Raw genomic sequence first — 13,876 nt, 5'->3', positions numbered from 1 at the left:
GGAATTTGTTGCCTTAGTCATTCTCCATCCTGGCAGTTGCAGGGAGTTAAATGGTCAACTTTCTCCTCTCATGTGAGAATCCTTTCTTTCCCCCTTTATCTTCATTAAAATGTTTGCTGATGAAAGTGACTTGCCCCATATTTAATAAACATCAAAGCCAGAGGCCTCCCCCTGTTTGTGGAAATGGTGTTTCCCAGCTGCTCACAGGACAGTTGGCTGGACCCTTTTCTTTTCCTCACTGGGCACAGGACGATGGCTCAGTCTGTGCCTGGCTCCTTGCTGTCCAGGCTGTACCCAGAGTGGCTGAGAATCTCCATGCTACTGTATTAGCCTCTCATTTTCCCCTCATCATGTTCACCAGCAATATCCCAAACCCCCATGACAAATGGTCTCCATGAGGGGTTGCTTCGCTCAGCGCTGAGACGTGGTCGTCTCAGGAGTAGGTACCTATTGGCCATTATCTGCCAGTCTCTGAGCATGGAAATTTCTTAAAAAATTTGGTTCTTCCATGCCATCTATTCTCCTGTTAAAGAAGCCTCGCCCAGGGCTCCCGCCCCCCCTGTGTGAATGGCTGAGGGGCGCAGCTGATAAATGGATAGGAAGTTATCAAATACTGATATGAAATCACGACAGACTTTGCTTCTCTCCCCATTTTCAAAACTGGAGGAACTTCAGGTTTTGGAGGGAAAACTGTTGCTTGGAAGAAGGGGAGGGAATGAGGGAGCAGGAAAGGACTCTGGCCTCATCCCTCCTGAGCCATGTTTCTGGTATCACCGAGACCAGTGTTAACCAAGAGATTAACTCCAGATTAACATGGGGGCAAATAAAATCAGGATATGTCCCTGTGGCGAGGGGGTTTTAGCTGTTGCTAAAGTGGGGGGAAGCCCTCAGTCTCTGTCTGACTGCATCTCTCTCTCGTCTCAGGATATTGGGGTTGAGCTTCCTGGGTAAGATTCTGCTGCCTGCATTGTGATCTAGTAGCCCAGACTGAGCAGCTGCTGCTCCCCTGGTGGGGTCTGGGCTTGGGAGTTACTTGGAGTGAAGCTTAGTCTATGCCCAGGCAAGGTGAGGACTTTCTCCAGCTGTAATTAGCTCCATGGGCCAGCCCTAGGCTCTGCCCACACCAACATCTGAGGCAGATACTCCAAGTGATTGATAGAGACCTCCGGGAACATGCTGGGGATGGGCATGAAAGTGACTGCACAAGCAGCCCCCACCCCCACCCGACATCTCTCCTCCCCTTAGCAATTGCAGGAGCCGATCCAGCCATAGGACAGCGAACACCCAGGAATGGCTGTCTGTCTGCTAGAGGGGGAGGGACCAGAGATGGGAAACACAAGGAGAAAAAGGAGAGAGAGATTGATAGGGGCAGTGGGAGAAATAATTGGGGAGAGAGATTCCCAGATCTTTAATGTGCCACACAGACCTAGTGCAGCATCCCTGGGCAGATTCACTTTCCAGTGAACAAAGTGAAGTGCGGGGAGAGAAAAAGCCAATTCCTGACTCTGCCTGTGCCCCCTGCTGTGAGAGTGTGCTGCCCTGGGGACAATGTCAGGGGAATTACCCCAGAATCACACCTTTTGTTCTAAGAAAAGGAGTACTTGTGGCACCTTAGAGACTAACAAATTTATTAGAGCATAAGCTTTTGTGAGCTACAGCTCACTTCATCGGATGCATTTGGTGGAAAAAACAGAGGGGAGATTTATATACACACACAGAGAACATGAAACAATGGGTTTATCATACACACTGTAAGGAGAGTGATCACTTAAGATAAGCCATCACCAGCAGCAGTGGGGGGAAAGGAGGAAAACCTTTCATGGTGACAAGCAAGGTAGGCTATTTCCAGCAGTTAACAAGAATATCTGAGGAACAGTGGGAGGTGGGGTGGGGTGGGGTGGGGGGGAGAAATACACAAAGTAAAACTATTTCCCCATGTTAATGACTCATCCATTCGCAGTCTCTATTCAAGCCTAAGTTAATTGTATCCAGTTTGCAAATTAATTCCAATTCAGCAGTCTCCCCTTGGAGACTGTTTTTGAAGTTTTTTTGTTGAAGGATAGCCACCCTCAGGTCTGTGATCGAATGACCAGAGAGATTGAAGTGTTCTCCAACTGGTTTTTGAATGTTATAATTCTTGACGTCTGATTTGTATCCATTCATTCTTTTACGTAGAGACTGTCCAGTTTGGCCAATGTACATGGCAGAGGGGCATTGCTGGCACATGATGGCATATATCACATTGGTAGATGCGCAGGTGAACGAGCCTCTGATAGTGTGGCTGATGTGATTAGGCCCTATGATGGTGTCCTCTGAATAGACATGTGGACAGAGTTGGCAACGGGCTTTGTTGCAAGGATAGGTTCCTGGGTTAGTGGTTCTGTTGTGTGCTGTGTGGTTGCTGGTGAGTATTTGCTTCAGATTGGGGGGCTGTCTGTAAACAAGGACTGGCCTGTCTCCCAAGATTTGTGAGAGTGATGGGTCGTCCTTCAGGATAGGTTGTACATCCTTGATGATGCGTTGGAGAGGTTTTAGTTGGGGGCTGAAGGTGATGGCTAGTGGCGTTCTGTTATTTTCTTTGTTGGGCCTGTCCTGTAGTAGGTGACTTCTGGGTACTCTTCTGGCTCTGTCAATCTGTTTCTTCACTTCAGCAGGTGGGTATTGTAGTTGTAGGAATGCATGATAGAGATCTTATAGGTGTTTGTCTCTGTCTGAGGGGTTGGAGCAAATGCGGTTATATCGTAGCGCTTGGCTGTAGACAATGGATCGAGTGGTATGATCTGGATGAAAGCTAGAGGCATGTAGGTAGGAATAGCGGTCAGTAGGTTTCCGATATAGGGTGGTGTTTATGTGACCATCGCTTATTAGCACTGTAGTGTCCAGGAAGTGGATCTCTTGTGTGGACTGGTCCAGGCTGAGGTTGATGGTGGGATGGAAATTGTTGAAATCCTGGTGGAATTCCTCAAGAGCTTCTTTTCCATGGGTCCAGATGATGAAGATGAAAAGGAGTACTTGTGGCACCTTAGAGACTAACAAATTTATTAGAGCATAAGCTTTCGTGAGCTACAGCTCACTTCATCCGATGAAGTGAGCTGTAGCTCACGAAAGCTTATGCTCTAATAAATTTGTTAGTCTCTAAGGTGCCACAAGTACTCCTTTTCTTTTTGCGAATACAGACTAACACGGCTGCTACTCTGAAACCTGTCATGATGAAGATGTCATCAATGTAGCGCAAGTAGAGTAGGGGCATTCGGGGAAGAGATCTGAGGAAGCGTTGTTCTAAGTCAGCCATAAAAATGTTGGCATACTGTGGGGCCATGTGGGTACCCATCGCAGTGCCGCTGATTTGAAGGTATACATTGTCCCCAAATGTGAAATAGTTATGGGTGAGGACAAAGTCACAAAGTTCAGCCACCAGGTTAGCCGTGACATTATCAGGGATACTGTTCCTGACGGCTTGTAGTCCATCTTTGTGTGGAATGTTGGTGTAGAGGGCTTCTACATCCATAGTGGCTAGGATGGTGTTTTTAGGAAGATCACCGATGGACTGTAGTTTCTTCGAGACACCACTGACTTCCTGAGGAAACTACAGTCCATTGGTGATCTTCCTAAAACAACCTATCCTGAAGGATGACCCATCACTCTCACAGATCTTGGGAGACAGACCAGTCCTTGCTTACAGACAGCCCCCCAATCTGAAGCAAATACTCACCAGCAACCACACACCACACAACAGAACCACTAACCCAGGAACCTATCCTTGCAACAAAGCCCGTTGCCAACTCTGTCCACATATCTATTCAGGGGACACCATCATAGGGCCTAATCACATCAGCCACACTATCAGAGGCAAACTACGGCCCTTGGGCCACATCGGGACTGTTCTGCCTGGCCCCTGAGCTCCTGGCCAGGGAGGCTCACCCCCGGCCCCTCCCCCATTGTCCCCCCTTCCCGCAGCGATTCTGCCACACGGGCTGCGTGGCTTGTGCCCACCCACCTCCCAGGCTTTCAAATAATCCTGTCTTGCCACTCTGAGCAGCATGGTAAAGGTAAGGGGGGGAGGGTAGGAGGTCCCGGGGGGTAGTCAGGGGGCAGTTGGATGGGGTGGAGGTTGGGGGGGAGTCAGGAGACAGGGAGTGGGGAGGTAGGATAGGGAGTGCGGTCCCAGGGGGACGGTTGGGGCGGGGAGTCCTGGGAGGGGCCGGTCAGGGGACAAGGAGCAGGGGGGGTTGGATGGGTCAGGGGTTCTGAGGGGGGCAGTCAGGGGGAGGGAAGTGGGAGGGGGCAGATAGGGGGCAGGGGCCAGGCTGTTTGGGGAGGCACAGCCTTCCCTACCCAGCCCTCCATACCATTTCGCACCCCGATGTGGCCCTCTGGCCAAAAAGTTTGCCCACCCCTGAGCTACACAGTGTTCAATCCTTGAGGGGGCCATTTAGGGATCTGGGGCAAAAATTGGGGGATTGTCCTGCTGTGAGCAGGGAGTTGGACTAGATGACCTCCTGAGGTCCCTTCTAAGCCTGATATTCTATGATTCTATAGTAATTGAAAACAATATGTTTGAAAATATAGAAAAACATCCAAAAATATTTATAATACATTTCAATTGGTATTGTATTATTGTTTAACCATGGGATTAAAACTGCCATTAATTGTGACTTTTTTTTCAATCTAGTTAATTTGTTTTGCGTTAATCACTTGACTTAGCTGCAATGAATAGACAGTCCTATTTCCTATCCATTCTGACAAACTCCTGGCAGTTGCTCCCTCCCTGCACTTCCTTCTCCCTGAGTATTTGGGTGGGAACTGGATGAAGAATTCATCCCTTCCTGTCTCCCCTTTGGGGAAGAGTTTGGGGAAATACAGTCCCTGGCTTTTTCCCTCCCCCCCCCCATCTCCAGGGGTTCTTCCAGTTTGTTCTCCCCTTTTCCATTCCTGTTCTGTGTCCCAGCAGGTTATGGGATGGTGAGTGAGACCATGGAGCAGAATTCTCTACAGGAAGATGATGAGGAAGTGGAACCACATGGCACATTATTGCAAAGATAGTATCCAGGAGTTGTGATCAGGGAAAAGCCTGTGAGAGTCAGTTCTTTGAGGGGATCAACAAACATGTAGACACGAGGGAACCAGTGGGCATAGTGTACTTAGATTTCCAGAAAGCCTTTGACAAGGTCCCTCACCAAAGGCTCTTACGTAAATTAAGTTGTCATGGGATAAGAGGGAAGATCTTTTAACCAGTTCATCCCTGGGCTTAATCCTCAAGGCTGAGCGCAAAACCTTCAGCCAGGCACGTTTCACTCCCTCCCCTCCTCTGCTGAAGCGAGCCCTTCTTCCCTGACTTAACTGAGAGAATAGTATGCTTCAGGAGGTGAGTATCAGGCCTACTTACATAGTGGCCAGCCCAGCAGAGTTGGTCTTTCATGACCTGCGCTTCTATATTGCTGATGTTGGCTCCAGAGATAATGCTGATGTTAGTTCATTGGTCTTCCCAGCTGATCCTGAGAATCCTCCTAAGGCAGCGCTGCTGGAACCACTCCAGCTGCTTGAGATGACGTCTGTAGGCGTCACACCCATAGAGAAGGTTGGGGATTTCAACTGCCTTGTGAGCCAAAATCTTGATACCTGTTTGTAGGTCCCTATCATTGAAGACTCATTTGAGTAGTCTTCCAAAAGATGTGCTGGCACAGTGGATTCTGTATTCAATTTCTGTGTCAATGCTGGCTGTTTGGGAGAGGTGGCTGCCAAGGTATGGAAAATGGTCCACATTTTACAAGGGTTCTCTGCTGATGGTGACTTGTGCAGTATGAAGAGTAGTTTGTGCAGGTGAGGGCTTGTAGAGTACTTTGGTTTTCGTGATGTGAGAGAGAGACCCAGGCTGTGATAGGCATCTGCACAAAGATTTAGAGGGCTTTGCAGGTCGGCCTCTGTGTGTGCAAGAATGACAATGTGATCTGAATACTGAAGGTCAGTGATGCCAATTCTCATGATCATAGAGTTTGTCTGGAGGAGATGGAGATTGATGAGTTGACCATCCATATGACACTCAATCCCAATTCCGTCAGGAAGGTGGTCACAAATGAGAATCAGGGTTATGGCAAGGCAAATGGAAAAGAGTGTTGGAGCAGTGACACAGCCCTGCTTGACATTGGTGCAAACGGTGAATGATTCTGTCTCTGAGCTGTTGCACAAAATGGTGGCAGTCATCCCATCATGGAGTCATTTGATGATAAAAATGAATTTCTGTGGACAGACACAACACCTTCCATAGGGCATCATGATTGATAGAGTCAAAGGCCTTGGTTAGGTCGATGAATGCCATGAACAATTCCTGGTGTTGCTCTCTGCACTTCTCCTGAATCTGTCATGCCACAAAGATCATGTCGGTTGTGCCATGGATGGCCTGAAGCCACCCTGTGATTCAGGGAGGAGTTCCTCAGCAAGGGGGACGAGGTGCTTTTATAGGATCCGGACAAGAATCTTCCCTGCGTTGGAGAGGAGAGCTATACCTCTGTAGTTCCTGCACAAAAATTTGTCCCCTTTCTTGAATATTGTCATAATGTTAGCGTTCTTAAAGTCAGGTGGAATTTCTTTGCAGGTCCAGATTTTTTGAGGAGTTGGCAAAGTTTGTGCTGGAGCATAGTTCTACAAGCTTTAAAAACCTCAGCTAGCAGCCGTCTGGGCCTAGAGACCTGTGATTTTTTTGTCTGGCTGATGGCATGCTGGACTTCCTCTGGATATGGGGGGATCAGCAAGGTGTTCCATTGCTGAGAGTTGTGGAGTAAACTCGATATTGTCTTCAGAGACCCGTGGATTTGTGGTTTAGTAGGCTCTCAAATTGCTCCTTCCAGCATTGTTTAATGGCTGCACTGTCCTTGAAGAGGGTGAAGCCATCCTGAGAACGTAAGGGGGTTGGGCCTTTGGAGTTTGGCTCATATATAGCTTTGGTTGCTTGAAAGCAGCTGCTCATGTCATCCTGGTCAACAAAACCCTGGATCTCAGAGGCCTTCTCTTGCTACCACTTGTTTTTGATGTCACATAGCTTCCTTTGGACTTTGGCTTTAAGCAGGTGATAGGCCTCATGTTTTCTTTTGTTAGATGAATCATTTTGATAATTACAAAATGAATTTCTTTTCTGTGAATTAATGGTAGGATTTCCTTGTGGTTTTTGTCAAACCAGTCTTGGTGCCAAAGAGTGGAATACCCTATGGTTTCAGCACATGCATTACAGAATCATAGAATTGTGAATGTGTTTTTAAGTTGAATGAGTGCTCTTGAATGTCAATGATGTTGTCAGGCAGATTAGAGAGTTTCTCAGACAGAAGTTGCTGGAACATCTCACAGCTGGCTTGGTCTTCAAGTGCTTTGATGTTGTACTGCTTTCACTTAGTCTTTCGGGTGTTTGCAGTATCGTGGAGCGAGCTGGAGGTACATGACTGATCTTACTAATCCATGGTCTGTCCAACAATGATCGGTACCTCTCATAGCTTTTGTTATATGGACATCGGTATAGTCTTGGGCTCTGACTATAACGTAGTCAAGGAGGTGTGAATGTTTGGACCAAGGATGTTTCCAGGAGGTCTTAAATTTGTTACTCTGCCTAAAGATGGTATTTGTGATGAGCAGGTCATGCTCCACACATTTGCTGAGGAAGAGATTACCATTGGGGTTTTCATTATCTTGTAAAGTTACCTTCCATCCTGATTTTGCAGGTGTGAGTCTTTTACTTTTCTCTTTTTAAATAAAGTTCTTCTTTTAAGAACCTGATTGATTTTAGTGTCCTGAAGACAAAGGGTCTGGTCTGTGGTCACATTGCTAAGGCAATTGGTTGGTATATTATTCTCAAGCCTCCCCAGGAAAGGGGATGAAGGGGTTTCGGGGGATATTTCTGTGGGGGAAGGGATTCCAAGTGACCCTTCCCTGAATTTTTGTGTAAATCACTTGGTGGTGGCAGCAATACCATCCAAGGAGAAGGAAAGGAATGTGTGCCTTGGGGAAGTTTTAACCTAAACTGGTAGAATATAAGCGTAGGGGGTCTTTCATGAAGGTCCCCACATCTGTACCCCTAAGTTCAGCGTGGGGGTGGGGGAACCCTGACAAACATAATTATATTTCCATCATCTTATTGGCTCTTAACATCACCCATTATTTAAATTAACAGCTCGGCCAATGTCCTTCCCAGACTATCAATAGAGAAGCATTTTAATAAAATATTTGCAATTCTCGAATACATTCCTTATGAACCCCGCTCCAACCGGTTATTACCACATGTGTTTTTGAATGGGATGTAACCCTGGGCCATGTCCTTGCTAGCTCTGACTTTTCCACCACAATTTGTCTCTCTGTAGCAACTTCAGTGTCTCATATTCCTCGACACTTAGGCCCTGAATTTAACTTCTAATTATTTCTTAACCTGAACCAGCCTATAGGCTACAATCTGCTGGCTCCCCACTTGCAGCGTCACTTCTTTTCTGGGTCTAGCTGCTGCCTCGCTCACTGCTAGCCTGTCTCCCACCCCTGGGCAGCCTCCCTCCAGATTTTCCCAGATTCCTGGGTGGAGGCTGGAGCCGTTCTGCTTTGAATTGCACAAACCACCCCTTACCAGGGAGCTGCAATAACCATTTGTTTGCTGCGGGGCAGGTTAATAGCCAGACGGTTTGGAGCCAGCACCCTCTGTTACTGCACTGGGGCCAGTGATACTGACACTTGCCTGGTCCCTGATGTATCACGCTGAGGGAGCCATGCTCTGCCAAGCCACTATCACCGTGCCACCCCAGCTGGGATGAACTGAGCCCATTAGTCTGCCAGGGCTTAGCTATGCAGCTCACATTGAGTTCAATGGCTAAAACCCTCCCCGCAGCACACTGCGGGAAGGGATGTGAGGAGAGCCAGCTGACTTTATTCCCCTGCATTTCAACGGTTGCCCCTCAGGAGAAAGACGTGCTTAACACATTCACTGTGTGCACTCAGGTCTCTTTTCACCCGCCACAGAAATGCAGCCACCTCTGGGGCACAGCATGGCCACTGTTAACTCCCATGCAGTGACTTCACACAAAAGCCTAGGCCAGGAAATGAAGGAGAACGCTGTCTCCAGGTGCAGCTGCATGGGGTTGGGGATCTAAGTCCCCAAGATGGGATTTTACCAAGGTGCTGGGGCTAGCGCTTGACATAGGAAAAATGCCACGAGGCAGCAGAGCCTTCTCTAAAAGACCCTCCAGCTCCACAGGACATTGCTGGGCACTGGGCTTGGCACTCAGGAGGGACCGTGCCCACTACTGGAGACAGGGCAAGCTGGGCATCCAAGGATTTCCGTGGTGCCAGAGGGAGGCTGCCAGCCTTGGGCTTGTCAGTGGCCAGTCTGGGGAAGGGGCGCTTTCTCTGACTTGTGTATCTGCAGCAGAGTAGCAGACTATCCCCAGGCGATGGGGCTGAGGTGCACAGCCCCCTCTTCATGTGATGCAGGCAGAACAGCAGATACCCTCAATCTACAGCGACTGTCAGTGCCAGGTGGCGGGGTGGAGAGAAGAAACCCCCCAAGGGCTTTCTAGTCTGAGCCATGCTGCAGCTGGCAGCTGGATAGATGTGATAAGGTTCTCTGGAGTCTGCCAAGGTGGAGTCACTTAGTAGCCAGGACCTAGCACTGAGCTATCTGCCCCTGGGATCCAGGCCACACTGGGCTGAGCCCTCTGGTGGTTGGTAACAGGGGCTCTGCGCACTGCAGCATGTCTCTGCCTTTCTGAGCCCGTTCTCTGAAGTTCATGGAGGTGCCAGCCTGCCCTGGGAGACTCCATCCTAGGCTCCACCTTCGGCCCCAGACCTGTTTTCCTCTCTCTGCATGGTGGGGGTGTTCTTACGGAGTTGTCTGTGCTGTCTCCCTCCTCCCATGCCTGAGATTATCACTCCAGCAGCTGGGCTCCACCCCAGACCCAGGCACTGGAGGACAGACCTCATGGGGAAGAGAGGCCACAAGACAGACATATCCCCCCAGGCACGTGTGGGGAAAGTGTGGGGCTGAGAGACAGCAGAGGCTTGAACATTCCCAGAGTCCCCAGCCTTATGCTCAAGGGCAGCAACATCCCCCTTCCCACCAGCCAGAAACGGGCCCATCTGGCTCCAGGAGCAGGGGAGCACCAGGATAACTGACGCTCCACAGGAGCAGATGGAGCCAGTGGCAGGGTAGGGCACTGAGACTAAGGAGGTGGAGCCAGGATGAACAGTGTCCCAGACTCAGGGCCCCAGCCACGCCTGTCTCCAGGACTCCGGGGAGGATACACATGGACCTGACTACCTGACTTTGCAGGGTGGAGGGGTCAGGCTGGATGCAGAAGATCCCCATTTCTTCGGGCCAATGTAGTCCAAGTTCCCTGTGTCTGCCGTTCCTGGCCTTGAAGGCCATTGAAGCCAGGAGATGCATGAAGGATCAAGGAGACTGGGGGCCTTCTCCAGCTAAAAGCATCGTTCCTCGTGGCACTGGCCAGCTGCTGTCCCCAGCCCCCTCCATTCGCAGGGGTCAGAGCTCTGGCTAGCCCCAGGAACAGTGCTTTGGACCTAATCAAGAGCGTCTCCCTACCAGTCACTCCTGCCACGGGCAGACTTTTGCTGCGATGCTTGGGGGCAGGGCAATGCTCACTCAGCAGGGAGACCTCCCAGGAACCCCTGCAGGGGGCTGCTTTCCTCCAAGCATGGCTGGAGAGTCAAGGCGCTCTTCCCACCCATGTTGTGCTGAGTGCAGTTTCCCAGCCTGCCACTAGGGGTGCTGTCTCTTTGGAGAGAGAGGGCTTCTGGACCACTTGTGCTCATGGGCAGGGTCCTTTCCGTAACAGCGGGAGCATTAGCCACTGGGTCCAGGGCATGGGTCCAGCTCAGCCAATTACATTCATCCTCCATAACCACCCCCGGTAGCTTCATGGGATTCCCCTTCCTCCTCTGTTCTAACTTGCTGCATCATGTTGCCATGTGCTGGGGAGGAGCTGCCGTCTTCTACCCCAGAGGTGGCTGCATTGTGGGAGTGGGTGAAATGATTTCTTTATACCGGGTGTTCTAGGCAGCACTTTATACCTCCTGGCAGATACCCTGCAATTACCCAGCATTGCCGTCCCCAAACCCTCGCCCTCCCACCCACGGTTTGACGGTAGATCTGACTGCCCCCAAGTGGCTGGGTGGGGCCAAATTAAATGAAAAAAAATGTAACAAGAAAAAGCAAAAAGGAGTTTGAAGAACAGCTAGCCAAAAACTCAAAAGGTGATAACAAAATGTTTTTTAAGTACATCAGAAGCAGGATGCCTGCTAAACAACCAGTGGGGCCCCTGGACAATCAAGATACAAAAGGAGCACTTAAAGATGATAAAGTCATTGCAGAGAAACTAAATGAATTATTTGCTTCAGTCTTCATGGCTGAGGATGTTAGGTTCCCAAACCTAAGCCGTCTTTTGTAGGTGACAAATCTAAGGAATTGTCACAGATTGAAGTGTCACTAGAGGAGGTTTTGGAATTAATTGAGAAATTTAACAGTAACAAGTCACCGGGACCAGATGGCATTCACCCAAGAGTTCTGAAAGAACTCAAATGTGAAATTGCAGAACTATTAACTATGGTTTGTAACCTGTCCTTTAAATCAGCTTCTGTACCCAGTGACTGATAGCTAAGGTAACGCCAATATTTAAGAGGGGCTCTAGAGGTGAACCTGGCAATTACAGACCGGTAAGTATAACGTCAGTACCAGGCAAATTAGTTGAAACAATAGTAAAGAATAAAATTGTCAGACGCACAGAAGAATATAAATTGTTGGGGAAAAGTCAACATGGTTTCTGTAAAGGGAGATCATGTCGTACTGATCTATTAGAGTTCTTTGAGGGGATCAACAAACGTGGACAAGAAGGATTCAGTGGACATAGTGTACTTAGATTTCCAGAAAACCTTTGACAAGGTCCCTCACCAAAGGCTCTTTAAAGTAAATTAAGTTGTCATGGGATAAGAGGGAAGATCCTTTCATGGATTGAGAACTGGTTAAAAGACATGGAACAAAGGGTAGGTATAAATGGTAAATTTTCAGAATGGAGAGGGGTAACTAGTGGTTTTCCCCAAGGGTCAGTCCTAGCACCAATCCTATTCAACATATTCATAAATGATCTGGAGAAAGGGGTAAACAGTGAGGTGGCAAAGTTTGCAGATGATACTAAACTGCTCAAGATAGTTAAGACCAAATCAGACTGTGAAGAACTTCAAAAAGATCTCACAAAACTAAGTGATTGGGCAACAAAATGGCAAATGAAATTAATGTGGATAAAAGTACAATAATGCACATTGGAAAAAATAACCCCAACTATACATACAATATCATGGGGACTAATTTAGCTACAACTAATCAGGAGAAAGATCTTGGTGTCATTGTGGATAGTTCTCTGAAGACGTCCACGCAGTGTGCAGTGGAGGTCAAAAAGGCAAATGGAATGTTAGGAATCATTAAAAACGGGATAGAGAATAAGATGGAGAATGTCTTATTGCCCTTATATAAATCCATGGTATGCCCACATCTTGAATACTGCATGCAGATGTGGTCCCCTCATCTCAAAAAAGATACACTGGCATTAAAATGGTTCAGAAAAGGGCAACTAAAATGATTAGGGGTTTGGAATGGGTCCTATATGAGGAGAGATTAAAGAGGCCAGGACTTTTCAGCTTGGAAAAGAGGAGACTAAGGGGGGATATGATAGAAGTATATAAAATCATGAGTGGTGTGGAGAAAGTGAATAAGGGAAAGTTATTTACTTGTTCCCATAATATAAGAACTAGGGGCCACAAAATGAAATTAATGGGCAGCAGGTTTAAAACAAATAAAAGGACTTCTTCTTCACGCAGTCAACCTTTGGAACTCCTTCCCTGAGGAGGTTGTGAAGGCTAGGACTATAACAGGGTTTAAAAGAGAACTGGATAAATTCATGGAGGTTAAGTCCGTTAATGGCTATTAGCCAGGATGGGTAAGGAATGGTGTCCCTAGCCTCTGTATGTCAGAGGGTGGAGATGGATGGCAGGAGACAGATCACTAGATCATTACCTGTTAGGCTCACTCCCTCTGAGGCACCTGGGATTGGCCACTGTCGGTAGACAGGATCCTGGGCTGGATGGATCTTTAGTCTGACCCAGTATAGCCATTCTTATGTTCTTATGGGTGGGTATCCTTGTTATGGGGATTGCAGTAGCACAACTGGGCTCCACACAGGGATCAGGGCATCGGCAGGCCTGGCATAACAAGGGGGCTGCGGGTCAGGATTGAGGGACTTCGGCAGGGCTGGCATAACAAGGGGGCTGCAGTCAGGATAGAGGGACATCAGCAAAGCTGATATAACAAGGGGTCTGCGGGTTGGGATTGAGGGGCATCGGCGTGGCTGGCATAACAAGGGGGCTGCGGGTTGGGATTGTGGGGCATCAACAGGGCTGGCATAACAAGGGGGCTGCGGGTCGGGATTGAGGAATTGAGTTCTGCGGAAAAGGACCTAGGGGTGACAGTGGACGAGAAGCTGGATATGAGTCAGCAGTGTGCCCTTGTTGCCAAGAAGGCCAATGGCATTTTGGGATGTATAAGTAGGGGCATAGCGAGCAGATCGAGGGACGTGATCGTTCCCCTCTATTCGACACTGGTGAGGCCTCATCTGGAGTACTGTGTCCAGTTTTGGGCCCCACACTACAAGAAGGATGTGGATAAATTGGAAAGAGTACAGCGAAGGGCAACAAAAATGATTAGGGGTCTAGAGCACATGACTTACGAGGAGAGGCTGAGGGAGCTGGGATTGTTTAGTCTGCAGAAGAGAAGAATGAGGGGGGATTTGATAGCTGCTTTCAACTACCTGAAAGGGGGTTTCAAAGAGGATGGCTCTAGACTGTT

The sequence above is a fragment of the Dermochelys coriacea genome, chromosome 12 (assembly GCF_009764565.3).
Source record: "Dermochelys coriacea isolate rDerCor1 chromosome 12, rDerCor1.pri.v4, whole genome shotgun sequence".
Classification (NCBI taxonomy): Eukaryota; Metazoa; Chordata; order Testudines; family Dermochelyidae; genus Dermochelys; species Dermochelys coriacea.
Note: the sequence above shows the minus strand (reverse complement) of the source record.